The sequence below is a fragment of the Zootoca vivipara genome, chromosome 2 (assembly GCF_963506605.1).
Source record: "Zootoca vivipara chromosome 2, rZooViv1.1, whole genome shotgun sequence".
In the NCBI taxonomy this organism is placed as follows: domain Eukaryota; kingdom Metazoa; phylum Chordata; class Lepidosauria; order Squamata; family Lacertidae; genus Zootoca; species Zootoca vivipara.
The window spans coordinates 34,802,565-34,829,403 of NC_083277.1; positions in this window are offsets into that span (position 1 = coordinate 34,802,565).

Here is a 26,839-nt window from a genome sequence, read left to right on the forward strand (position 1 = left end):
GGCATGCATGCACGCACACAGGCACACACCCCATTACTTTGAAACTTAGCTCAAGGCCATCAGTAATTATTTATTTCTTCATTCCCATTGTTGCACAACAGCACACATACCAGTATAACAATAATAAGAAAAAAATAAACATCAACTTTGAAAAGCCAGTGATCCTAACATACTTTTCCAGGGAGTAAATAACAGGATTAACAAGAAGTGTTTCAGTCAAATTCAGCTACAATTAAGAGCAGCCTCATCTGTGTAGAATGATTTTAAACCAATGATTTCCTCCTAGCAGTTAGGAACCAGCACATCTCCATGGCACACCTGGCAGAGACATAGTTAGCATTCTGATGACTAAGGATTAGAATGTTGGGCAAATGAATATTTTAAGTGTTATTTACCATAAGCTGGGACCGGCCCAAGACATTTTGACACCTGAGAAGAGCTACAAAATGGTGCCCCCCCCTCCTTCAAGGAAGAAGGGGTGACTGAAAATCTACATGAGGAACAAGCAGGGAATAAAGATCTACATTAGTATCTGCTGTCCCTGTTGATCCTGCCGCCTGAGGCAGTCACCTCACCTTGCCTCATTGGTGGGACAGCCTTGCCATCAACTAGCTGCACCTGATCAAAGCATTTTCAGGACAGGAATCTGCTGCAAATAGCCTTTTGTTCATGGGTGATGTTCTGAAGGTGATTTGCCCCAACTGGCACCCAAACTGGGCTCAGAATTTGAGGGCATCCTTACTAGTAATGCTTAGTTCTCACACAGCTTTGAGAACAGGGAGTGGAAGAGTTTGAAGTGAACTGCACTTCCACACATCTGAATTCATTATAGATTCTCTCAAGGTCTTTGCTGACAAACAGCACTGTTGGTTCTGAGTCATGAACTCCCTGATTGAATGGGAAAGCCTTATTTGTCTCTACAGTGTCATATCTGCCCATGTGTAGACCATGGAAGTCTCTCTGTAAGTATTATGTTAAAAGAAAAAATGAAACCCACAAATAGCACTTTTTCAGAATAATTAACCATAAGAAATATATGGATGGATGGATGGATGGATGGATGCTACGAAGGGTTATAAGGAAATCTGGTTTCCAAATATACAATGAAGGGCTTAAATAAAAAGGGAGGAATTCAACGAAGGGATCTTATGATCGAATTTCTTCTTGGATGGAACAATATCCCCTCTCCTCCCTCTGTGTGCTGTTCTGGGGGTCTTCCTAATCCCCCTCAGAGCTGATTTGGAAAATGTGGGGGGAGGATGAGAAGTCCATTGCACAAGTGAGACTTATTGTTGCTGGCTCCCACTAGGGATGTGGTTCTCAAGCTTTTCTTCTCTGGGCCACACTTTCAGAATCAAAATTTGCTCATGCCACACTGCATTTTTATTGATAAGAAATACATTGGAAAACAAGAAGAAGCGGCTCCTAACAGTGCTTGATTTGTAACATAGAACACAACTACTTTGTAATACGATCATGGGACATCCAGAAAGTATACAACAATGCAGCTACATAAGAACTTGAATTATTCCCAAAATATAATAGTGATTGCCCTTGAATCTTCCTGCCACACTTGCAATCCTCTCCTGCCTCACTCTTTGAGAACCACTGTACTAGGGCAACTATGTTTTTAAATCTAGCCTAATGCATTGGGCGGGAAAAGTCCCCAAACCAAATCCACTTGAGGAAAAATGAATTTCCATCACCTCAATTTTCTGTTGAATAATAATAATAATAATAATAATAATAATAATAATAATAATAATAATAATAGCTGTAATTGACTCAGAGTCTTTCCAAACCATACTATTTATGTATATATTTATTTGAAAGCACTACTGTGTCAAAATACACATTTTAATCAGCTCTTAAAGGCTCTGCCTAATAACTGTTATAATGGTTATATTAAAATGAAGTATGAGAAGGAAGCAGAGATGCCTATTTCTATATTATTGCTAATTCAGGCAGTAAGATGATATTCTTATGAAATAAAAGTACTTGTTTTCTTAGCTAGTTAATTTATTTTATTGCTGATTTTTCAACATATATAACTTTATTCATTCTTCACATTTCATTTTTAGAAGCTCTTTTATTATTTAAATATTGCCGTTTGGGGCTCTGAACCCCTGAGGTCTTTGACTCTGTTGTGTAGTTAAGAGAAGTAATAAAAATGCTTCGAGCTTTTTGTCATTAAAAATTGAGCTAGGGAATTTTTATATTCAACCTCTTCTTTTTAATAACAACAACAATAATAATAATAACAATCTGACATTTGCATAACATCATACTGCTTTTATCTATTTACAAATAAAATTAAGTAGCATAATTATTACGGCTAAAGCTGTAAAAAACATACTAATCATAATGGCTATAATTTTTTGGCTGTTACAGAATTTCCTGAGAATGAGCAATCAGGCTTTTAAAACACAAAACAAAACACTCACAAACTTTTATATCCCTTTCTCCTGTATATTTTGCAATTCTGTTTCTTTTAATACTTCCCCCCCCCTTTTTGCACATTATGTCAGGGAGCCAGCCAGCAATAAATCACACAGGGCAAGTGAAGCTAACTCTTTATGAGAAGAGAACCAGAGCAGCAGGACTTATGAGCACAGCAACTCTTCTTAGTAGGTCTTGCCCCTATGAGGCAGTTGTGTAGACTGAAGGTCCCCACTTTCCCACAGCTGACTAAGTGTTCTCCTCCCCCAGGTCCTCTCCAAGAAATCTGAGACTATGTTGACATTAGAGACCAACTAAGTTTGTCATAGGTATGAGCTTTCGTGTGCATGCACACTTCTTCAGTGTGTATCTCCAGTTGGTATCTGAAGAAGTGTGCATGCACACGAAAGCTCATACCTATGACAAACTTAGTTGGTCTCTAAGGTGCTACTGGAAGGATTTTTTTTTGACTGCGTCAGACCAACACGGCTACCTACCTGTAACTAGTACATTGACATGTCTGTCTTTGCTCCTCCCACTTCATACCTCTCCTGGTTCAGGGAGACCAGGTAGGGGAGCTTGTCGCAGCAGAAGGGGGAGACATCCTTGCTTCTTCACCAGCCAGACTCATTTCTCCCTCTTGGCTTCGCTTGTCTCTGGTGGAAGCTTCTGTCTCTGATTCTTGACTTCTGTCTGCCACAGACTCCCCCTGCTCACTAAACCCTGTTACCTCTCCAGCTTCCAACATCTTCTCCCCCTTCTCCCTTTTCGTTGTCCCACCACCAATTCCCTGGCTCTGAGCCTTCATCCCTTGGGGGTTCCGTAGCCAGTGCCTCCCACCATTCCTCTGCATTCTGCCAGTTCGTGACACACTGGAAGACATTAGGCCTCAATCAATGTATGAGAACCTTCAGATAATTAGCAAGGAACCATAAACCTTACCTATACCTCTGGTGCTCAGTTCCGTTCTGGGGAACCAAATGTAGCCCTCTAGGCCTTTCTATCCAGCTCTTTGAACTCTCCCCAAGACACACCCTTTTCTGGCCTTGCCTCACACCCAAACTATGCCCTTGAATTGTGAAAATTTGTATTTTATATTGCAGTAACCTGCCCTGGGACCTTCTGGTGAAGAGCAGGGCAGGGTGGGGGTAGTAATATTCACGATCATGATAATAAATAATTCTTCTTGCTTTTCTGCATGGAGGGTATAGAGGGGTGGGTGAGAGTGAGAGTGAGAGTGAGAGTGAGAGTGAGAGAGAGAGTAAAATATGTAGGCCTAATGTAAAATGTAAAATAAATGTAAAATAAGTTGCTGAACTGCAACTTATTACCAAACTTAAAACAATGGAGAGACCTGGTCTGAATAAAGACATTGGATTCTTATTTCATTATACACGATAAAGCTATATTTAGCCATCTCACCCCTTGCTTTTTCCTGTAAGATCAATTGCAGTCGTTAACAGTCCCAACAGGTTTACTACACCTATCAGTCAATCACCCATTCCCACCACCCTATCACTATATATAAGGGTCTGGTGACTTCTGTTTCAGTGTATCTGAAGAAGTGTGCATGCACACGAAAGCTCATACCAATGACAAACTTAGTTATCTCTAATGTGCAACTGGAAAGAATTATTTATTTATTTTGTAAAATATAAACTCATTGCTCCATCTACACTTGCCTCTGGCCCCTTCTTCCATTGCCAAGTGTTCCTCAGAAGGTTGCCCACAAGGGAATGAGGTTCTTGGGATGAAACTGTGATTTTATAACAGGGCAGAGTTACAGAGCGGGATGTCCCTTTTTTCCATTTGGCCTTTTACATCCCAATTCTCCCCCCACCCCCACCCCCCAAAAAACCTCTGCTCTCCCACTGCCTCCCTGCTTGCTAGTAAGCAGGAATGAGGCTTTGCAAGAAGCCGGCTCAATCCTGGCTGAGTTCTGCTATACTCCGATCTGATTGAAAGGCCTCTCTGGGGAAGGAGAGGCAAGCTCTTTTCTCTTTTGCAAAAAGCACCAGCAGCAGGCAGCACCTTGCTGCTACTTCCTGCAAAGGCCCAAAGGGAAGAAAGAAGAGAGGGTTTTGCCTTTGTTCTTCTCTGCTTTTTGGCTGAAAACAGGAGCTTTGCTTTAAGCAAACAGTGCAGCTCAATGTTGCAAAAGTGGAACAAAACAAAGTAAGTCACTTTTCCTTCCTCCGTGGAGAACCGGAAACAAAGAGAAGTTGTGGTTTCTGTGCTGTTGCACTTTTGCAAGATTCCAGTACCAGGAATGGATTTATCTCCTGTATGAACACTTGGAATGTAATTCATTCTCATCTTTACCTTCTAGATTTGCTTGTTGGTGCTTTTTGCAGGGTGAGAGCAGGGCACCCAAAATGGCCACTACAATCTCACGCAAAAAATAGGACGTTCCATTATTCCCTCGGCACTTGGCAGGTATGCAATGGCAGGTGTAGGATGAACACAGCTATGGGACAAACTGCTCAGTCAGTCCGGTTCCTCTCCATAGCTGTCAAGTTCTCCCTTTTTTCAAAGGGAAATTCCCTTATGCTGAATGGGCTTCCTTGCAAGAAAAGGGAAAACTTGACAGCTATGTTCCTCTCTCCTTACTACTTGTGATTTCCACTTGTACTTTTGCCTCTGAAAGGTTCTAGCCCTCCTGTGTGAGCAGGGCTGTCTTAAGTGTATCGGGTGCTGTGGCGCGATGATCCCTCCGGCGCCCCTCGCGTTCCGCCGGGCAGGGCCAGCCGGAAAGCGTGGTGTGACAGGCAGGGATGCTGCCAGCTGTGCTCTGCCTCCACCTGCTCGGCAAAAGCAGCAAAGCGGCGCTGCAGTCCAGGGAGCACTAGCTGCCGCCCCGACAGAAGGTTTGCCTACAGAGCATTGTGGGGCACCGCCTGCCCTGCCCACACTCCTTCAAGTCACAGCGAGCACAGGCAGCGCTGCCCCACAATGCTCCGCAGCACCTCATTTGCATGAGGTGCTGCGGAGCATTGTGGGGCAGCGCTGTCTGTGCTCACTGTGACTTGAAGGAGTGTGGGCAGAAGGTAGCCCTGTTCCTCTTCCCTGCCACCCCTTGATGGAGGCAGCTCTGCTGCCGTCTCACTTCAGCCACTGCTGCCAGGAAAGGAGCGAAGTGGGCGAGGCGGAGGCGCGGGCGGCTCCGTGTGCCTCCTTGATGCGCCCCCTGCTGGGCGGGTGCCCTGGTCCACCGCGCCAGTCAGCCCAATGGGAAGGACGGCCCTGTGTCTGCCAGGACACGAAAAGGTGGGTGCTTGTTTCACAAATTCTGGAATAATTTTTACTTGACCCCTCTCTGCCTTCATTGCCCCATTCTTCAATGTGGTCAGATTAGTTCACTGCCACTCTTGCATTGTTTGAACAAAAAATGGCAGGCAGATTTAATTGTGACTGCCCAAGCAGTACATCCCAATTTGCTGCCACCACTTCCCCATTATTGCAGCTGGCTCTCTGTGGTGTCCTGGACTTGAGCTCTGAAGTTCAGCTTTAACAGTGCCATTGCTTCCATATTTCTCTTGCTAAAATTGTTTGCTCCTTGTACAAAATCAGTGTGAAAGGTGATAATCTTAGACTTATCAGTATTATGTTTGCAACAAATTTCAAAAGCTGATAGAACCAGTTTAACAAATTAGTCTTCCATGATCTTTCCATTATACAGTAGACCAGGTTTTGACTCTTGACTTATCATGCTTTGCTCTGTGGAAATATCATTTCCTCATTAAGAGAACTCCCTGCATCGAAGCCTTGAAAGTGGGCCAATTTCTGTTCTATTTTCCCTGGTTCAGTTTCTGTGGGTGTTTCAGCTTTCATTCATTCCTGGGTTTGTTTTGGAGTAGGGCAGAATTTTTATTTGCAATTCCTTTCTAAAGAAAGGAAAAATAAAATAATAATCAACTAACAATGACAATAAAAAACATTGTTGATTAATGTAAGCAGTCCAGGGGTTCCGGTTTCCGCCTGCAGGAATGGCGGACCTGTTTTCCATCTCTCTGACCTTTGTGAGGAATTTGGCGGTTGCTAGGGGAGTAAATGGCAACCCCCTACCCTCTCCGGGGGTTACGGAGAGGGGCCGCTGGCCCGCGATGCCCCCAGACCCACTCCGACTGTTTTTGGAGTGGGGGGAGCTTGGGCTGAGCACTTACAAGGGCCAGGACTCCCGGACGCTAATCTGCATGGCGGGGATTTCCATGGTTAAAGAAGATAATTAGGCTTAAATCTATGGACATACTTCAGAAGGAGGGAAAGAAGCGCTGTTTACTGCTGAGAAATTTATGCTGCCGAGTGAGAGGAGTCAAAGATTGTACTGCATCTGGAAGAAGGATTGATGGGGACGGAGCGATAAGGGGAGTGAGTTTTTATTTTATTTTTTTTCTTCATATTGTTGCCTCGTACCTTCCCGGACGCGATGTCCTGGCTTGTTTGGAGTGAAAGAGAAGCAAAAGACTGTGTGAGTTGAACCTTATAACTGTTGTTACTGAGCATATTTTTTTTAAAGATGTGGAGTTGCCGATGAGAAAAGCCCCCCCCTAGTCGGACGGAAGGAGTTCTGAATGCGTTCGGAGGATTTATGAGCTGTGACGCACTTTAAATTGGAGCAGCGACCTGAAGCTAAGTTCAGCTATAGGGCAAGGAGATCCATTAATTTACCAAGAGTCTATGGTTTGATGTTTGGGTCTCCTGCCTGGAAAAGCTGTAAATTCTATAATGATCGTAAATTTTCATGGCCATGAGAGGAAAGCGAAAGTGATTTGAGCTTTTTAAGATGGCGCTACTTCGAATTGCTTCAACGCAACAGGAGCTCCATTAAGAAGATTTATGGGGAGGCTGGACTGATTAACTCACACAGGAGAAAGAACATCTGTGAGACTTTGTTTGATATTTATATCAGCAGCTGGGAAACAATCGTGAAAGTGGAAAACATCTATGTGACTGTAAGGGGAAGATCTGGATTATTATGAACTTGAAGGACGATTTGAACTTTAGAAAAAAGACGGCAGTGGACAGTTGCGAGGAATTCCCAATTTCTTGAAGCATGGGAACCCAAATAAAAAATTCTTTAGATGATTTGGCATAACATTCGGTCTGATTGATATATATATGTGTATAATTTGAAATATTGAATGTGATATAATTGGTTTTAATTGGAAAATTAATAAAAATATTTTTTTAAAAAAAAGATTAATGTAAGCAGTCCATATGTCCAAATAAGGATACGAACAAAGCTTGACAATTATTACTCAAATGTTTTTTCCTGCAGAAAGGGCAGCGAGATCTTCAGATCACCCCAACTCACTTTTAACAGTGTGAAATTAAGGGCTGTTTAAAATCTGCCACTGATGGGACCGTGAGTTGTTCTTTGGGGAGATATTTACAAAGATATGGACCCATTACTGAAAAGACCTGTCTCTAGCACCTCTTCTGGTGGATTAACTAATCTTAAAACCCAGGCAAGTGACCCTTCAAATAATCCGATTCCAAACCATTTGCAGTCTTTCTATGGTGTCTAACAGGCCACAGTTAGGGATGGGCCAGAATTTAGAATCATCAAGCAAGGTGATTGTTATGTTCAGCAGCAATACTAAGACCTATCGTCTGTCCCCCCCCCCACTTTTATCTTTGCCATACAGCAGCCCCTAAAGTATCAAGTGTTTCAGAGGGTTGCTTCTTAAGTGCAAATATTCCATACTTACCTTTCCTTTTAGTTGGGAGGACATTTGTGTTTTCTTGCAATTTAGGGACACTTTAACTAGGGCACCAGCCACAAGATTCAGTTCAAATCCCTATTCAGCATTCCTGATTTGGCTTGATCTGCTCAAAGCAGCCCAATTCACCTTGGGTCCAATGCCAGGTTGGGAGAAACAGAGCCTCATAGTTCTCCTTTGGCTGCTGTGAGGACATCCACAAATGATGGAAACTCCCCACCCTTTTTGACAGAACTGAATGAAATTTGCAGGCACAGTATAAAGCCTGCTAAACTCCAGACAGAGAGGAACAGGGCATTTGTGCTGGCAACCTTGACAAAATAAATAAATCAAGGGAAACATCTATAACTTTTCTGATTTTTCAGAACTCAGTAAAAACTGTAGACTTGCTTTTAGAAGGATACATGCATGGGCATTTTCTTGGAAGCTTTAAACTTTTGGGAAATTAAAAGGGTTTCACTTCATCCCACCTATTGTTTTGTGGGCAATTTGCATGAAAATAGCAGAAATCATAGAGGTGCCCCTGCCAACTTTTGGAAGGTTGCAAGCAGCAGCTTTTGTCCTGGGTGCTTTCAAAGTTGACTGGGGATAAGAAATTTTAAAAAGACATGCTTCCTTTCCTAGGGTTTCATGGGCATCAGTTTGTATGGAAATGGTATATATTTTGCAGGTTCCAGATCCACTACTTTAGAATTTCAAATGAGTGCAAGGGATAGGGATTTACTCCATAGACAGTTCTCCGTCTGCTCATTTAATCCCCACGACAACTCTGTGAGGTAGGTTGGCCTGAGAAGCAGTGACTAGCCCAAGGTCACCCAGTGAGCTTCATGGCCAAGTGGCAATTTGAACCCTAGTCCCCCAGGGTTCTCTAACCCTGACACCACACACAAGAGTTAGCACTGTTTTTAAAAAAAGTTTGTGTTTTTCTTTTGTCTTCCATTCAACTGGCACCTGTGTCACAGAAACTAAGAGGAAAGCTGGTTTGATGTGTGGGAGTGGCATAAGGACTTGAATGATCGGCACTTTCCAAGCAGGCACCACTTGCAAAATTGAGTCGACAGCACAGAACAGACATGACTGATACATTTTCTTCCCTCTCCCAAACCCTGGGATTGGCAAGCCCTGGTAAAATCATTCCATCTGGTTAGAAGCTTGACCTGCCAGTCAGAAAACTACATCTCTCGACAGTATATCTCCCCTCTCTCCACCCTGATGCTTTCCTCATATGGAATCATTGGAGAGAATAGTTGTTTGCAGGCGTTTTTGCTTCTGAATCTCCAAATCACTCAAGAGGGTTGGGGAGGGCCCAAATTTCAGACAGATTTGCTGGGAGCATGGTGTGCTTCATACAGGCCTGAATCACTTCAAACTGACCCAATCTGGCATGGCGGTTGATTTTTCTATATATGGGGATTGCATTTAATTGTTTTCACACTTCTTCCTTTTTTGTGGTTGTATCTGCTTTCTTTGTTTCATAACCGCCCATTTTATTCTTGTAAGCTGTAACCAATCTAACAAATGAATAAACAAGGTGTGCAGAATGCATGGAGGCCACATTCGTGATCACACTCGTCTCTCCATGTTTTCATCTTGTCCTTATGTGGAACGCAAGTTCAGAGCCGTCTCTCGATGAGCAGCACTTAGCAACCTTGAATAAATGCACCAGCTATAATAAAGTAGGTACACAAATAGATACATTATGCAGCATTTGGGAGAGAACGGGTGCAGTGCTTTAGGACTTTGAAGAATTCAGCCTCTCAAAGCATTGGCTGCAAGTGGAAGAGTGGCGTAGCACATTCCTTATCACTGCCTCATGTTTGCTTGCCTCCAGGGCTGAAAATCATGTGAGAACTCAGATGGCTGAACATTTAATTTATAGTTTAAACAGACTTAGAATAATTTCCCTACACTCATTCTGATCTATATGAAAACAGCAGGGAACTTGTTAACTCTATCCTGCCAAGTAATATAAATGTGTAATGCCATATGTTTCAAAAATACTATAGATGCATAGATAGATATATAGATAGCACAGTATGTGTGTTATATGCACAGTGCAATATGTGATGGAACATAGTTGTTGTTGTTTTCTTTAGTTAAAAAACAACAACCCACCACCATTTGAAAGACATGACAAGAATTACAAGACCCAGGTATAACATCCACAATCTATAAAATTCTGCTAGGTGCATCGGTAGATTCTCACGACCCTATTAAATCAAAGGGAATGTGATTTAGGCTATGGACTCAAGTCTGCATAGACCTCATTTTTTCTCCAAGAATTCTCAAAGATTATAGACAGACTCTGGAACTACATCCATAATGCCCTTTAGTACCTTTGGGGGCAGCTCATCAGGCCCTGGAGATTTGAATTCATTTAAATTCCCTTATCACCTCTTTTTCTATCTTGGGCTGCAGCTCCCTCCTTGCAATGTTTCTACTGTTATCACCAGGTTAGACACTGCTTTCCTTTTGGGTGAAGACAGAGGCAAAGTAGGTATTGAGCAGTTCCACCTTCTTTCCGTCACCCAATAGCACTTCTCCATTTTCTCCATGCAGAGGACCTCCTACTTGCTTGTTCTTACACGTGCCTTGAACATAGCTGAAGAAACATTTCTTATTATTCTTAACCTCTCTTGCAAGCCTGAGCTCATTCTGATCTTGGGCGCACCTGACATTCACCCTGCCGCCACTGTTGGCTACTTGTGCATACGCTTCCTTTGTGATTTCTCATTTATTGCATTTCTTATATATGCCCTTCTTAAATCTCAGCTCATCTGTAAGCTCCTTCTGCAGCCACACTGCAGATGCCTCCCACTTTTTTTTCTTGTTGGAATGGTTTGCATTTGGGCCTTCGATATTTCACCTTTAAGAAACTCCCATCCATCTTGGACTCATTTCTCTTTGAATATTTCTGACCATGACATCGTTTGGTGTGGTGTGGTAGACTAGGACCTGGGAGATCGGGGTTCAAATTGTCACTTGGCCATGAAGCCCACTGGGTGACCTTGGGCCAGTCACTGCCTCTCAGCTTAACAGACCTCACATGGATGCTGTGGGGATTATACAAAGAGACGGAGAATCTTGTAGGCCACCTTGAGCTCCTTGGAGGAAAAGGTTGAATAGAAATGAAGTAAATAAAGAAATTCACTATGAATTTATGGTATGTCAGTTCCAGTGCTCCATGAGTGATCCTCATACCCAAAACCCAATACAATGCTGCTGATTTGTGTTAGATGTGGTTTAGATTTTGACTGTTTATGCAAATCTCTGGTGAGCGGAGGACATTCTTGCTCCTCATTGTTGCCATTCTTAGCTCCTCTAGAACAATGTCTACATGTGCCAGAAATACGTGTGGATCAGGCTGTTCAAGAGACAGATGGATCAACCTCCAGGGTTTGTAAAATGGGAATCTCCTTGCTGCATTTGGTGCCAGAAGCAAATGTCTACGAAAGCTGAACATTGGATACTTCCACATGTCCCAAAATAACCCTGTTCCATCAGATTTCTGAGCCAGTTATATCATTTGTGAAAGCACATGCTATCCTTTTAACAAACATGGAATATCCAGGAAGCCTGAGGGAATGAGAATGGGCGTGCCTTGATTTTTGGGTGGTGAAACACCCTCACTCAGGTTTTTATTGGTAATCTTTTCTCTTTTCTCATCAACATAAGACAGCCCTCGCAATCTGGCAGGGGCCTTACTGCCAGCCTCCAGACTTTCCCTGACCATGCCGCTATTGCGCGGACAGGCAGAGACACCCAAACCCCAGGCGTCTCCCTAGTGGAATAATGACTCATGACAATGTGTTATGGGATTAAAATTGGCCACAACTTTATTAAAGATTCAGATGGCTTAGGCATTGGGTGTTTATCCCTCCCAGTCCCCAGCCGGGGATCTGGGGAACATCAGGGTTATCCAAAATGTGTGGGGATTGAGCTGGCTCTGGAAAACGTATGTTTAAGCAGTGAGCCCCCCCCCCAATTTCGCCACAATGTAGGGGAGGGCAATGACAACCTATTGGCGTATGGCCAATGACTCCCCTCAAAACAACCCCTTTAATGGGGAACCCTGAGATCACTGCCGCAGAGGGGGGTTGTGGGTCACTGCTTCATCCCCCCCCCATTTAGGGAAGATAGACTAAAGCAGGGGTCAGCAACCTTTTTCAGCTGTGGGCCTGTCCACCGTCCCTCAGACCATGTGGTGGGCCAGACTATATCTTTTGGGGGGAGAATGAACAAATTCCTATGCCCCACAAATAACCCAGAGATGCATTTTAAATAAAAGGACACATTCTACTCATGTAAAAACATGCTGATTCCCCAGACCATCCGTGGGCCAGATTGAGAAGGCGATTGGGCCGCATCCGGCCCACGGGCCTTAGGTTGCCTATCCCTGGACTAAAGGATTCCGCCCAAGGCCTGAAACCGCCAAAATTGTGACGTTTTGCTATGGGGAAAGCAAAACCTGCCAATGCAGGGAAATTCCTTCCCGGTCCTTTAACACCAACCAATGATGCTGCAGCACCCGCATACCTGTGGAGAAGAGGTTAACCTGCAAAAGAAAGCATAACTGAGGGAGGGCAGGGTGAGAGACGCTCTGGAGCTGACTGAGGACTCCCAGGTAAGTTCCACCCTCTATTGTGTGGGCAGGGCGGTCCCACCCTACCAGGCCAACTCCCCTGGCAATGCCCCCCCCCAATTGGTTAACTGTCTGAGGTTAGGCGGGAACCTCCAGGTATCCAGCATGGGAGGGGCCAAAGCCAGGTTGCATTTTAGGGAGCTGCGTAGGATCGGGGGGCTGCACGTGACCATGCAAAAAACGCCTCCCATTTGATATGGGGAGCATTCATTCCTTTTACTTGCTGTTGCTGCCTGGTCACCTGCACTTTCCAAGCATTGAGAGGAGTAAGCAGATAGCAGTGGTACACAGCTCATGCTTTGCAAGCAAAAGGTCCCGGGATTAGATGCTGTTATCTCAAAATAGCTTTGGGAAAAATGTCTGCTTGAAACTTTGAAGAGCAGCTGCCAATCTGTGACAACAATGGACTAATAGTATCAGGCTGCTTTCTAAGGCAGCTGTGGCTAATAAGGATGGAAGGGTGAATCAGTTTTGGTCCTCTCAGTTTCTCATTTCCCCCAGCCATCTTAAATTCTGTGCTCTATATCTCTGCAATTCCTCATGAAAGTTCTTCACCATTTTAGTGCAAATTTCTCCTACTGAGCACATTGATGCATGCAGTTTTGACTAATGTAAAAAATTCTTGCAAGCCATTTCTTCTGATGTAATGCATTTTTGTACCTCATTTTCACTAATATTTTCATTATATGCACATTTCCCCCCAAAACATATGCATGTTTTTAAACATGGTTTAGTTGGAGCACTGCATCACAAAATTCAGAGACATGTGAATTTTTAAGGATGGCTGTGTTTCCATTCCTATAACATTTTGGAAAGTATAGATTTCATAAATTTGGCTTGAAATCCCAACTGAATTGATTTCTCCTCCCCTGTGAAGAAGCTTTTCACCAGCTGTTGCTGGACTACAGTTCCCATCAGCCTCAAACAGCATTGCCAATGGATGGTGGGAGTTGTAGTTCAGCAGCAGCTAGAGGGCCCCAGGTTAGCCAACCCTGTTGCAAGGAGAAGGAATATCAGTCCCTAGTCCCTTTGCCATCTATTTCTGAACCCAACAGTAACTGTGATGTTCAAGGAGGGGGGAACACCCTAAGGGCATCTGGAAACCTGGAGGCAAAACTGTTTTCACCCAAAACTGTTTCCCAGAATATCTTTGTAGGTCTGGGACTGAAACAATGAAATAGTGTTATGATGTAAGGAAATACTCGATGATACTGGGATTATTTCAGCAGGGAAAGTAGGTCAATATATAAAAGGTATTGCAAGCCATACTGAGTTTTTTTAAATCTTTTGTGTTTTATTTAATCCTTCTCATAATTATTAATATATACCATTGTAGCTGTTGATTAGGGACGCGGGTGGTGCTGTGGGTTAATCCACAGAGCCTAGGGCTTGCCGATCAGAAGGTCGGCAGTTCAAATCCCCGCAATGGGGTGAGCTCCCGTTGCTCAGTCCCAGCTCCTGCCAACCTAGTAGTTCGAAAGCACGTCAAAGTGCAAGTAGATAAATAGGTACCGCTCCAGCAGGAAGGTAAACGGCGTTTCCGTGCGCTGCTCTGGTTCTCCAGAAGCGGCTTTGTCATGCTGGCCACATGACCTGGAAGCTGTACACCGGCAACCCCAGAGTTGGTCACGACTGGACCTAATGGTCAGGGGTCCCTTAGCTGTTGATTAAAAAACCAAAAGGACTTATGCATAAAACCAGAGAGCAAAATATTAGTATTAGTTACTCATTTTGCCAGCATGCATTGATCAAAGATGAAGCTATGTTGTTATTTTGCCACATTACTCCCAAAATTCACAGTGCAAAAATACTTGAAAAATAAAGAAACTCTCTATTCCAAGGACACTGTGTTCCATTTTTGAGGAACTAGATTAAACCCCCTACTGTTCCATGATTATGACATGGCCGCTTCTTCTTGTTGCTTTTTGAACACCATTCAGCAAGAAAAATACACCAACACAGATATCCAGGGTGGGAGTCTGGAATGAAGTTAGAAGCAGAACACAGATGTCTGTGTATTATTAATGTAAATTGAACTTTAGAACAAGGGAAAGCTTAAAAATCCTGTATGACAAAACACTTTCCAAAAATGAACATTCAAAAACGTTGTTCTTATTCTGAAAAGGGCAGCAATCCTGATGAAATATAGCAAGGCCAACCCAAAGTTGACCCATTTTTGAAACTTTCTCCATTGCATATTTTCAGTTAGATTATGTCCATTTTATGACAACTATACAGTTTATTATGGTCATAGTCCCACCAGAGTATCTGGCCCTCCAGGATTTCTGTTGCCTTCAAAAAACCACTAACAGATGTCTGCAACAGCAGCAACCATCAAATAAAGTTGTTGTCCATCTTTTGGTTATTTCCTGATCCATCTTCTAACCAGATGCTACATTAGACATATTGGCAACTCTTTTTGCACACAACTGTCTACTGCTTATGTCACATTGTTGCTTGGATGGTCGGATGTGATATGTTTGGGGGAAGGTTGATAGACGGATAGTCTTACTTCAAAACAAAGGTTGAATTAGATAGCCTTTGGTTCCTTTCCTCCTCTGAGCTATAAATTTAATATCACATTGTGAGACTCACACAGGTCATACACCATGTTTGTGACTTGAGAGTATGCATGCAAAGTTCTTATTTCAACAATTGTGATCTCGGGGGCAATGCCAAGGGAGAAGAGCCATGGCAGAGCCTGATGAACCAAATGGAGAATCTGGAGGTATCTGGCAGGTATGAAGATCAGTATGGAGGATGAAGCCAGGGCAGATCTTTGTGAATTACTTGCTTGAGTCAGATGGGTCATGGGCAAAAAATAACTGAATGTAGAACTGACTGAAATTTCAGCCTCTAGCCTGAAAAAAAAAGATTTACGGTTCTGTCCCAGTCACAAGTCATCTGCTCCCCACAATTATCACTTACAAAAATGCAAGCAAATGCGCTGCCTGAATTACTGAGGATGTATCTACTCAACAATTGTGCGGTAGTTGGAGCATTATTTGGCACTGCCTTTCTTTGGGATTGGGATGCAGAATGATCTTCTCCAATCCTCTGGCCACTGCTGAGTTTTCCAAACTTGCTGGCATATTGAATGTAGCACCTTAACAGCATCATCTATAATAAATAGGTTGGTTTTAAAAAATAAACACCTCTCCACTTGCCAATTCAAAATGAAAAATAAGATGTCATAATTAACTTTTTTCTTTGTTGTCAACTAGATTGTACAGTCATTTCCTAGTCTAGCAAACATTTATTAGGCCTGAAAAATGGGGATATCTAGTGCCTGGTATACATTTATTTCCCAACTTTCTGTTTGTGCCTATCACAGCAGACAAGAGTCCACAGGTGGGGAAGAGCAGAGGACTCTAAATGCTGCCATAATAAGTATAATCTCACAAAGGCATGCGGGTGGCACTGTGGGTTAAACCACAGAGCGTAGGGCTTGCCGATCAGAAGGTTGGCGGTTCAAATCCCCACAACGGGGTGAGCTCCCATTGCTTGGTCCCACCAGCTCCTGCCATTCGAAAGCACATAAAAGTGCAAGTAGATAAATAGATAAATAGCGGGAAGGTAAACGGCGTTTCTGTGCACTGCTCTGGTTTGCCAGAAGCGGCTTTGTCATGCTGGACACATGACCTGGAAGCTGTACGCCGACTCCCTTGGCCAATAACAAGAGATGAGCACCACAACCCCAGAGTCGGTCATGACTGGACTTAATGGTCAGGGGTCCCTTTACCTTTACCTTTACACACAGGCACTACTGTGTTAATCCTGCTCAAATAGGATGCTATGAAAGAATGTGGTGAAGGTCGAGATCTGAAAGCATTGCTCTGAAATAAAAAAGTTACTATACCTTGGTGTGCAAAGCAGGTATTCTACCTCTAGGGCTCAGTATGTATGGCAGATGAGATGACACAAGCCCCTGAATGGCATGCTTGCTAATCTGAAGTAAAATGAAGTTTAGCAGACTAACACAATGTAATAGCACTGTACTTTACATGACATATAATATTCATCAACCTTTGAGTCATGTTATTTTTGTGACATTTTAAATTGGGTGGTAAAATATGAACTTTCTCTTGAATTTTTAGCAATATACTTTTTAGCAGTGCTTTTTTTCCTATAAAAATGTTTAGGGGTACTCCCATTTTCCTACTCATATTGAAATATTGTCCCTCAAGGAGGCCAAACTTAGATTCACAAAATGTTTAGGGGTATGCGTACCTCTGCATCCTCCCAGGGAAAAAAAGCACTGCTTTTTCGTATCCTAGGTGGTTAGGGTTAAACGTGTGAGGAGCAAGATCATATCATCTCAGGTAGCATTAAATGAGAGATGGAGAACTTGTGACCCTTCAGGTATTGTTGTACTCCAATTCCCATCAACCCCCAACAGCATTATCACTGATCCAGTGTGATGGGACTTGTGGTCCAACAGCATTAGGGGCTATATAACATCCATAGTTTTGGGCAACTGACATGTATATTAAATGTTATTGTGGGTGAACAGGTGTTGACCTCTAACCCTTTTACGGGTACATTTCTTGGCATAAATTGCATCTATTCTGAAAAGTGATCTAATCACTCAGGGAACTCATAATGCCTCATCCAGGTCTTGAGACCAGTTCTCAGTCAATATTATATCCACTGGACCATACTGGTGTACATAATTAGGTGCAAAGAAAATAAACCACATAATAATAGCACTATTTTTGCTCCACAAGTTGTAATAATAATAATAATAATAATAATAATAATAATAATAATAATAATAATAATAATTGGAGACAGGGAGAGACTATTTGGAATTGGCCTGTCTGCAATAATTTTCTGCTGCACATTTTCTTCTGGATGATGCTCATGTTATGCCAACTTAGCAATTTACGATCGCCCCAGCCTCACTGGGGAATATCCACCTCCAAAATTAATGTTGGCTGGCAAACTCTAACAAATGTCAACAGCATCAGATGATGTTCTTTATCTATTTGTTACCTCCAAGTGTGTTTCCTAACCAGATTGTAGGTTGCCATTTCTTCCTGCATATGCCATGTTGTTGATTGCCACAGTTTGTCACATAGTGGATGAATACTCTTGACTCAGAGCACAGGTCGAACTCAGTAGCCTTTGGGTCCTGTCCAGCTATGATCTATACAGTAGTTCTGAAAATTTGGTCAACCCTTAAAAGTTCACACAGTCCGTAGACCACTTAAACTAAGTTGCGGTTTCAGAACAGACTGCCAACTTTTCATGTAAAAAAATAATAGCACCATGCATTTGACCTTGTGAGTTGACTCTGGCTGGCTCTGAAAGGTCACACACAGAGATTGACAGAATGTGGAACTGAGTGTTTTTTCAGCTCCTACTAGAAAACAGATTTACTTTTGGGTCTAAGCCACAGGTCATAGAGTCCTTGCAAGACTCCCCTATAAAAGTACAAGCAAACTAAGGATGATAAGGGTATAGTGTCCCAACAATTGTGAGCAGAGCAAGAGTGGCAGACTTGTCAAGTCAGAAAGGTCACCCAGTTACCCTCAGTGATCCATTCTTCACAGCAAAGGCAGAAGTAAGTAAGACTTTGGTTCCCTTCCAATAGCACTAAGCCAGCTATAGGGAGCACTATCCGAGAGACAGAGGACTGTGTCATAGGTTACTTCCAGACAACCTCTTTATGGAGGATTCATCCTGATTTGTTTGCACGAAGTTTTTTTTTGGGGGGGGGTCATTAATTTTTATTTGTTTGAAGGAAGGTTCTATGATGTGCCCTAAATGAATCATTAGCCCACATTTTCCAGGATTTTTCTTGCCACTCTCCCTATCACAAAAAAATCTAAATGTGGCAAGTGGAGTGAGTGTGTTCCTGAAGAGCACCAAATCGACTTTAAATGCATCACTTGAATTTTCTGTTACTGTTTGTGATTGAATCCCACTCGAAAATAGGGACATTGTGAAAGCATCCATGTACTGGTAGCTGCGGCAGCAACAGAGAAAGTACTGGGCCAGGCCAAACAATCCTTAACTATCCTCAGAGACCAAATGCACTGCAATTTATGGAAATATGTGGTGACTGTCAACCTACTTTTATTCACCCTCCCCCTTCTATATATATTCAAGTCCAAGGGGTTGGGGGGCAAGAAGCAGTAGAAAATAATTTTACCTCACTGTGAAGGGGGGGGGGACACACAGTGTGTAAAAACAGTGAAACAGAGACTTCTGCAAGTAAACCAATGAGTTCTTTGCCTTGATCTATAAACATTGCTGGCAACTCCATCTGTATTAAAGCTTTTCAAACCTATCACAAGTAGAAAATACTCTAGGGAACATGGAGGGTGCGGTGAACACCTTTAGAAGATATTCAGGACACAGAAACAATTGTTCCCTCTTTCAGGGAACCATTCAGCAAGCACCCATTAGAAAGAATTATTCCTGCAGTGTTTCATTGGGATCAATGGCAAGGGAAGTAAAGGTCGTCACAGGCATTTACATAACAGTTATCCAGGGCTGACTGGGATGTGATAATATGCAGGAGGTTTTCTTTCTTCCCTTCAAAGATGAAGCGTGGGTTTATTTTTGGCTCGGCACTGTGATAACAGAGGTGATGCAATTATTAAGCTCTCAGCTAGACATTTTTGAGAGTGAATTTCCCCCCCAGCTTTTTCTGTGTGATTGCACTGTTGGCAGGGATGTTTGTATAAATAAGATGCAGTTCCTTACGCTGATTCAGGTGGTCGACCATAGACAGATCACTATGCAAGTATGGTGGAATCATACCTTGGTGGGAGTAGGGCACAGTCTAAAAACAAAGTGTGAGGCAGGGGAAGCTGCAATGGGCTCACTGTGCTCACTCCAAGAAAAAGCATGCTGCAAGATCAGGTTAGGCTGAGAACTTGCAACAACTACAATGTAAGAAATGTCCTTATACACAAAGTCAGGCTATTGGTCCAATGTCTAGCTCAGTCATGTCTACAGTGACTGAAGCAGCTCTGCCAAGGCTTCGGGAAAGCTATTCCTCCCCCGGTTGCAGCAAAAGCATAGAAACCAAGGAGAGTCCCTTTGAATTAGTTTTATTCGATCCTAATAGTGAGAGACAAAAGAACGCAACCAAGCCTCAACAATGGCGTTGCTCCAAACCGGGCTCCTCCTCCCACATTCCTAGCAACAGCAGCCCCCCTTACGGTGGCCACTTGTGGTAAAATGTCTCTAATTTCGTTGTTTCTGCACCCTTAATGAACACCGAGTTCTGGGAGAAGGGGAATCAGAAATACTCTCCAGTGACAATGTGTCCTCTGGCTGCCCTGTCACAATCACACACCCCTTCTTCTAACACGTCCCAATTCCTTTGTTCGTCTATCTCTGCGCTGTGACCTTCCTCAAACTCCTCAAAGCTCTGCTGTAAATCAAAGCTGTCTCCCTCTTCTCCTGCAGCGTCAGGAGAAGGGGGAGTGATCCCCACTAGTTCTCCTCCTCCATCTCCATCTCCATCTCCATCTCCATCTCCATCTCCATCTCCATCTCCTCCTCCTCCTCCTCCTCCTCCTCCTCCTCCATCATCTCGTCATCTTGATTCTGATCCCTGACATGGGGTTTTAAACTGCAGGTTTCCCTGCCATACCTGGAGATATCAGAGATTGCACCCAATACCTTGCCCTTCCAATGAAAAAGAATGTAGGGATATAAGAAGCTGCCTTTTACTGAATCAGACCAGCATCCATCTAGTTAGTGCTTTTTTTTTCTTTAAAAAATGTTTAGGAGTATTCTCATTTTCCTACCCATACTGAAATACTGCCGCTCCATGAATTTTTAGCAATATACTTTTTAGCAGTGCTTTTTTTCTATAAAAAATGTTTAGGGATACTCTCATTTCCCTACTCATATTGAAATACTGTCCCTCAAGGAGGCCAAACTTAGATTCACAAAATGTTTAGAGTTATGCATACCCCTGCGTCCTCCCAGAAAAAAGCACTGCATCTAGCTCAATATTATGGTGGCACCAGGAGATGTCAGAAATTGAACCTGAGACTTTCTGCAGATCATGCATTCAGGTTCTTCCTAAAGGCACCCGGCATCAGAGTTAAGCAGATGCTGGGGGTGGGGTGTTGAGCCAGGAGTCAGAGCCAATGCAGATGATCAGTGCCCAGGCAAAGTTCCAGTATGAACAAGATGTCTTCACAGTCTTTCCTGTTAAGTGAGAACCAAAGCCCAGCCTGGATGATCAGGGTTCTGAGCCCGGGAACCTTTATTGCCATCCTATTGCTCTGGGGACTCACCACAGCTGTGCCTAGAGATGAGGGGTCCTGCAGCTCCCAATGAGGGATGGGGGAGGAATTCCATTCCATTCACATTTCAATCTATCACGCTGGCAGTTTCCAAAACAATATGAGAACGGAAACACAGCCACCCTTCAAAATTCACACTTGTGTGAATGCTGCAATGGAGTTCTCACTCAACCATTGACCAAAGTGTATATATTACAGGAAAGTGTGCATAAACTTAATACGTTAGTGAACACAACATCCAGAAATGCATTATATGGGGGGAATTGCCTGCAAGAAAAAGTGTATGCTAGTCAAAACTGTGTTTATCAGGAGGAAGTTTCACAAAAATGCTTTTCAATATTTAAATATCCTTGATTAACTACGGTGTTACCTGTGGTGGAACTGTATATTAAGCTTTCTATTTCCTGCTTCAGGCAGCAGGGGTTACATATGTGTATGACCCCTGTTCCGCAGATTGGATACAAACACTAAGGTATGTTTTATTTTTGTATTTTTCTGTATTTTTTCAATGTTAAGATATTATGGACTGTATAGACTCGTGTTCATGCTGGCCATTGGCCTTAATATAATGTATGACATATGATTTATTTTATGTAGTTAAAAAACTGAAGAAGACCAAACCGAAACAGTATGATTACCTTGTTTAATAGATTATTTTATTTCATTTTTCTGTTGTAAGCCACCCACAGTGGCTGGGGAAACCCAGCCAGATGGGCGGGGTATAAATAATAAATTATTATTATTATTATTATTATTATTATTATTATTATTATTATTACCTTGGATCACTGTCTCGCATGTCGTTATAGTTCATACAGATGAAAACAGATATATTTCGCCCGTTGGAATTGGTCGACGTGTTGCCTCTTTTTTTGGTTTTTGACTCCAGTTTCTTCAGTTGGCATGCAGTTTGTTTGTTTGAATATGCTGAAATTCTGGAATCCATTTCCAGGCAATTAACTTTCCTACTTTAACTTTGATACATGATCTCCCTTCTCTCTCTCTCGCTTTCTCTGTCTTTAAACAAACACAATTAAAGTTTTACCTGAGTAAAGATTGCACGTAGCTTGAATAAGGAAATTGGAATTTTGGAGGCCTTCCTTTTGTTTGCAGTACAGATTTACCTACTTATTCAAAGGGAACAGTACAAAATGTTCCCCTGACTCTGTTGCTTCTATTAAAAAAATGTAAAGCAGATGTGGAGATGAACGAAGAAGGGCCATTCCCTGGTGACACTTTCCACTACTTTTTTTCGCACAGGAGTCTATCTGAAAGCACTATGAAATTCTACAATAAGAAATAGAAACAACAACTAATTAACTCGCGTTCACAGTACAGAGATGCCCATAAGATAACTGTTCAGGAAAAGGCATGCATAGCCAATAGTATGTTATTAGTCAGTTTCTTCAGAAGGGGGCATCCTTGTGCTGCTGCAAGGAAATCCTTCAGACCTGCTGACATATTATAGCAGTTTCAGCAGATACCAATCAATGAATGAACAGCCTCTACTACGAAGGATTTGCATGATTAACGTAATAGCTAAGAGTCTTATTAATCGAGCGTGTGACAGGATTACAGAAAGGAGACGTTGTGATGATTGTGCAATTTGTGTCAATGTTTGTTGATTTTATGTATATGTAAATATGAACGTGTGTGTGTGTGCGCGCACACACACACACATACTTGTGTTAGAAGATTAATAGTTTTCTTGTGGGTGGATGGTATGTAGGAAAAATATATTTGTGATCACCCTGGTGAACAGTGTGAGGGAATGTTGTTGTTTTTTTTGAAGCATTTCAGCTGCCCAGAATCCTGATAAATCCAACCAAAGAGCTTTACTTCACACAACCAGTCAACATTCTGCACACCATCATTTTAACTTGAGAGTTTTTGTTCTGGATCATCACATATGTAGCATTTTAATCTGAATTAATTTATTCGGGAGAGAAAATGGCAATGTCCTGGTTAGGTATAATAAATTAATTCCCAGTGCATCCACGATGCTGAATGGGAATAATCTAATTCCAGTTATCCATATCCTATTAGTCTTCTTTTTAAACTACTGCTGTTAATATGTGGGGCTTTCCTTGGAGGCAGCTCAGAAATTGCAATTGGTACAGAGCACAGCTGGGACTCCTTGCTGGAACATATCTCACCAGTTTTGAAAGAACCTCACTGGCCCCTGCTTTGATGACAATCACTGGCTACTGGTTTGTTTACAACCCCAATTCCAACTGTTGCTGCTGACCTATAAAGCCCTTAATAGTTTACGACACCAAAACCTAAAGCAGCACCTCTACATATATCATCCTACCCATATGCTTGCTGGCATTATCTGTCAATGCCTTCCTCCAGGTAACAGCACAGTTTTTTTGCTGCAGTGCCCATCTCCAATTCAATCTCCAAGGAAGTCTACCAGCCACCTCTGGACCAGGCAAAACCTTTTTTAAAAAAATTCTCTCAGGCCTTTGTGACAGTTTAAGCAATTTCCATGAATTGATTTCCCTTGATTGTTCTCTGCATATGCCTAACCCATAAACAGAAATAATGGGCTAATGCTGCCAATTTCTTCAAAAGTCCAATACAAAACAAGCAGCACGTAAGGGCACAAGATTCAATCAAGTTTCAATCAAGTATTATTATTAATAATACTTGATTGAAACTTGTTTGAATCTTATGCCTAACCCATAGCTGCCAAGTATCCCGTTTTTCGTGGGAAACCCACGGATTTTAATCCGTTTCCCGCTGTTCTCCCAAATGGAGAAGAATCATGGAAATCCCCTGGATTTCCTACCTGCCAGGGAGCCTCCATTTTGGGTGCCGCTCTTCCCATGTGTGGGCACCGGAAATTGGGCAGAGCGGCACTGGAAGTCGCTTCTACGCATGCCTGGCGGCCATCTTGGTGGCGGCTGCATGGCGGCGGCCATCTTGCTGGCGGCCACAAGTCGGCGGCCACCACCAAGATGGCCGCCGCCATGTGGCCACCACCAAGATCGCTGCTGGGCATGCGTAGAAGCTATTTCTAGTGCCGCTTTGCCTGATTTCCGTTGCCCACACATGGGTAGAGCGGCCTCAGAAGTTGCTTCTATGCAACTTCCGGTGCCGCGCCGCTGCTGATCCCACATTTTTCAGCGGGAGACTTGGCAAGTATGGCCTAACCTGGGATATACAAACGCAGCACCATAACTTTCCTACAAGGCTCTCTGCCATCCCACTGAGATTATTTTCCTATCCGTTGCCTTCAGTCTCCATGAGGCAGTGCCTTGCTCATCCTTATTTTTCCACCTGAATTTGGACAGGACAGATAAAAGGAATGCAGTGTACAGTTAAACTATGGACATTGCTCCCACAGGAGATGGTGATGACCAACAACGTAGATGGCTTGAAAAGAGGATTAGACAAATTCGTGGAGAGTGCTATTGAAAACCACTAGCCATGATGCCTATGGTCTGCCTCCACTATTGGACGCAGTCATGCCTCTGGCTACCAGCTTCCGGAAACTACAGGAGGGGAGAGTGCTCTTGTGCTTCCGATTAGCAGCTGTTTAACCATTGTGAGAATAGGATGCTGGACTAGATGGGCAATTGGCCTAATCCAGCAGGCTCTTCTTATGGTTTTGTGAGTGTTCTTCCCCAGGCACTGCACTTGTCAATCTGTGCTTCACACAAGAGGCACTACTGTGCTGATCCTAAAAGTACATTCAGCGCAGCAAACTGTTCTTGTCGTTTTTAAAGAGCATTTGTCTTTTTACCTATTTAATATAATGGTCTATCTATGTGCTATACGCCAATGTAGCAATGTCTATGTTTTTCCTGCAGTTATTACAGGCCCATTTTTAATGTTTACTTAAAAAAAAATATGCAAGCACTTTGCTCTGCATGCTGGAGCATAGAAATAGTGGATCATCCAAGCTTTCATTTTTGTTATTTCAAGCCCTTTTTGATCCTGTTTATATGCCCAAACCAGACCCTTCTAATGGCAGGCCTGAGATGCGATATTCAGGTAAAAAAATTATCCTGCCTCTACTTTCATCAAAGAAAAGACAGCTGGGCTGAAAGCTTACCATCCTATTGACGTCTTGCCTCTGTAGCAGTAGTAGACATTAAAACTAATTTCCTTGCTGAAAGCATGCAAAGCATAAAGATATTTTGTAAGAAGCTGTCATTTTTGCACATTTGATTTTTTTGACTACGAACATTTTAAAGCCGCTACATGCATCAAAAGAGGATGACATAAGCCGATGCACACTTTGTGGGTATGAAACGTTTGAAACCAGTGTGTTTTTATTTGTCAAAAAAGTGCTGTCTGCGCATGGGAGTTTACATTATCAGGCTCAAACATCCATTATTACATATCTCGCAAACCACCAGTACAGTCAACCCCCGGATAAAAGCAGGGACGGGAAGGAGTGTGTGTGTGTGTGTGTGTGTGTGTGTGTGTGTGGCATGGTCGGGTACACCAGATCAATGGATGCTCATCAGTAGATACATTTCTCTGCCATAACTCACAGAGAGCAGCAGAAATGGCTGTTCTCTGATTGGCAATGCAGTCAGTATAGCCAGCAATCTAGTCTCTATTCGGAATGGATTAGAAATATTTTACTGATATATTTCACTGCTCGTGGGGATACAGCTGCTATTCCCTGGATATGGGAATGAGAAGAAGGCTAAGGCTCTTGCTGTTTGGAAGAATGATTATGAGCAAGCCATTACTATGCTTGCAAGACAGGCTGTCCCTTCTATATAGATGTGTTCATTTGCCCTGTGTTTATTTGCATCTGGTCACTTTAATAATAAGCAAAGAGGCATCCACAGTGATATTCTCCAGCAGTTGTTGGCCTTCAACTCCCAACAGCCCTAGCCAGCATCACTAAAGGCCGGGAACGATAGGAGTTCTCGTTCAACAATATCTGGCTGGCACCCTATCGGTTGGGTCCATTTATGCAATAAAGAATAAGCCATAAATGCTTTCTTTCAGGGTTCTGGCAGAAAGAGGCAATAGCATACACATGATAATGTTATAAACAGAGGACTGGAACACTGAATAACAGTTGTTACTCCAAATCAAAATGGTGTCTGCCTGTTTATGAGTGACCTGAGGTACAATATATTACAGCAGTTCTCTCCAATCTTTCTTGAGATGCTTAAAAGGGGGGGGGGGGGTTGAACAAATTTGGTTGCCTAGCAATTGCAGGGTGCTTCCTACCAGCATATGTAGGCCTATCCAGACAAGCATCCTGTTGCCCACCATGGCCAACCAAATACCTATGGGAAACCCACATGCAGGGTCAGGCAAGCGATAGGCCTCACCCACTGTTGCTCTGCAGCAACTGGTATTCAGTGGCATACATGTCGTGCCCTGTTTTAAGCAGGACAGCTCCACTTTATTTGACGGTGTCCCAGGCTCTGCCTTCATTTGGGGTGCCCTGGTTTCACACAGTGGGTGGGTGAAAGAGAGTGGAGATCGGCCAGGTGGGGGGGAGAAGGGGAGGGCAGGATGTGTGTGCCCTGCTTTGCCCTCCCAAAATGTTGTAGTGTCTGGAGTGACATGGGGACTCTGATCCTGTAGGTTGCATATAGGCCACCGTGACCAGAAGCCATTTAGAGCAGCATCTTCCATGAATTCGTCTAATTACCTTATAAGTTTTCTTTTTCTTTTTTTAAATACTTTTTATTAAATTTTCCAATTAAAACACATCAAATCACATTGAAATTATTCCCAATTACATTTTTACAAATCCAAATTAATCATACAATTCC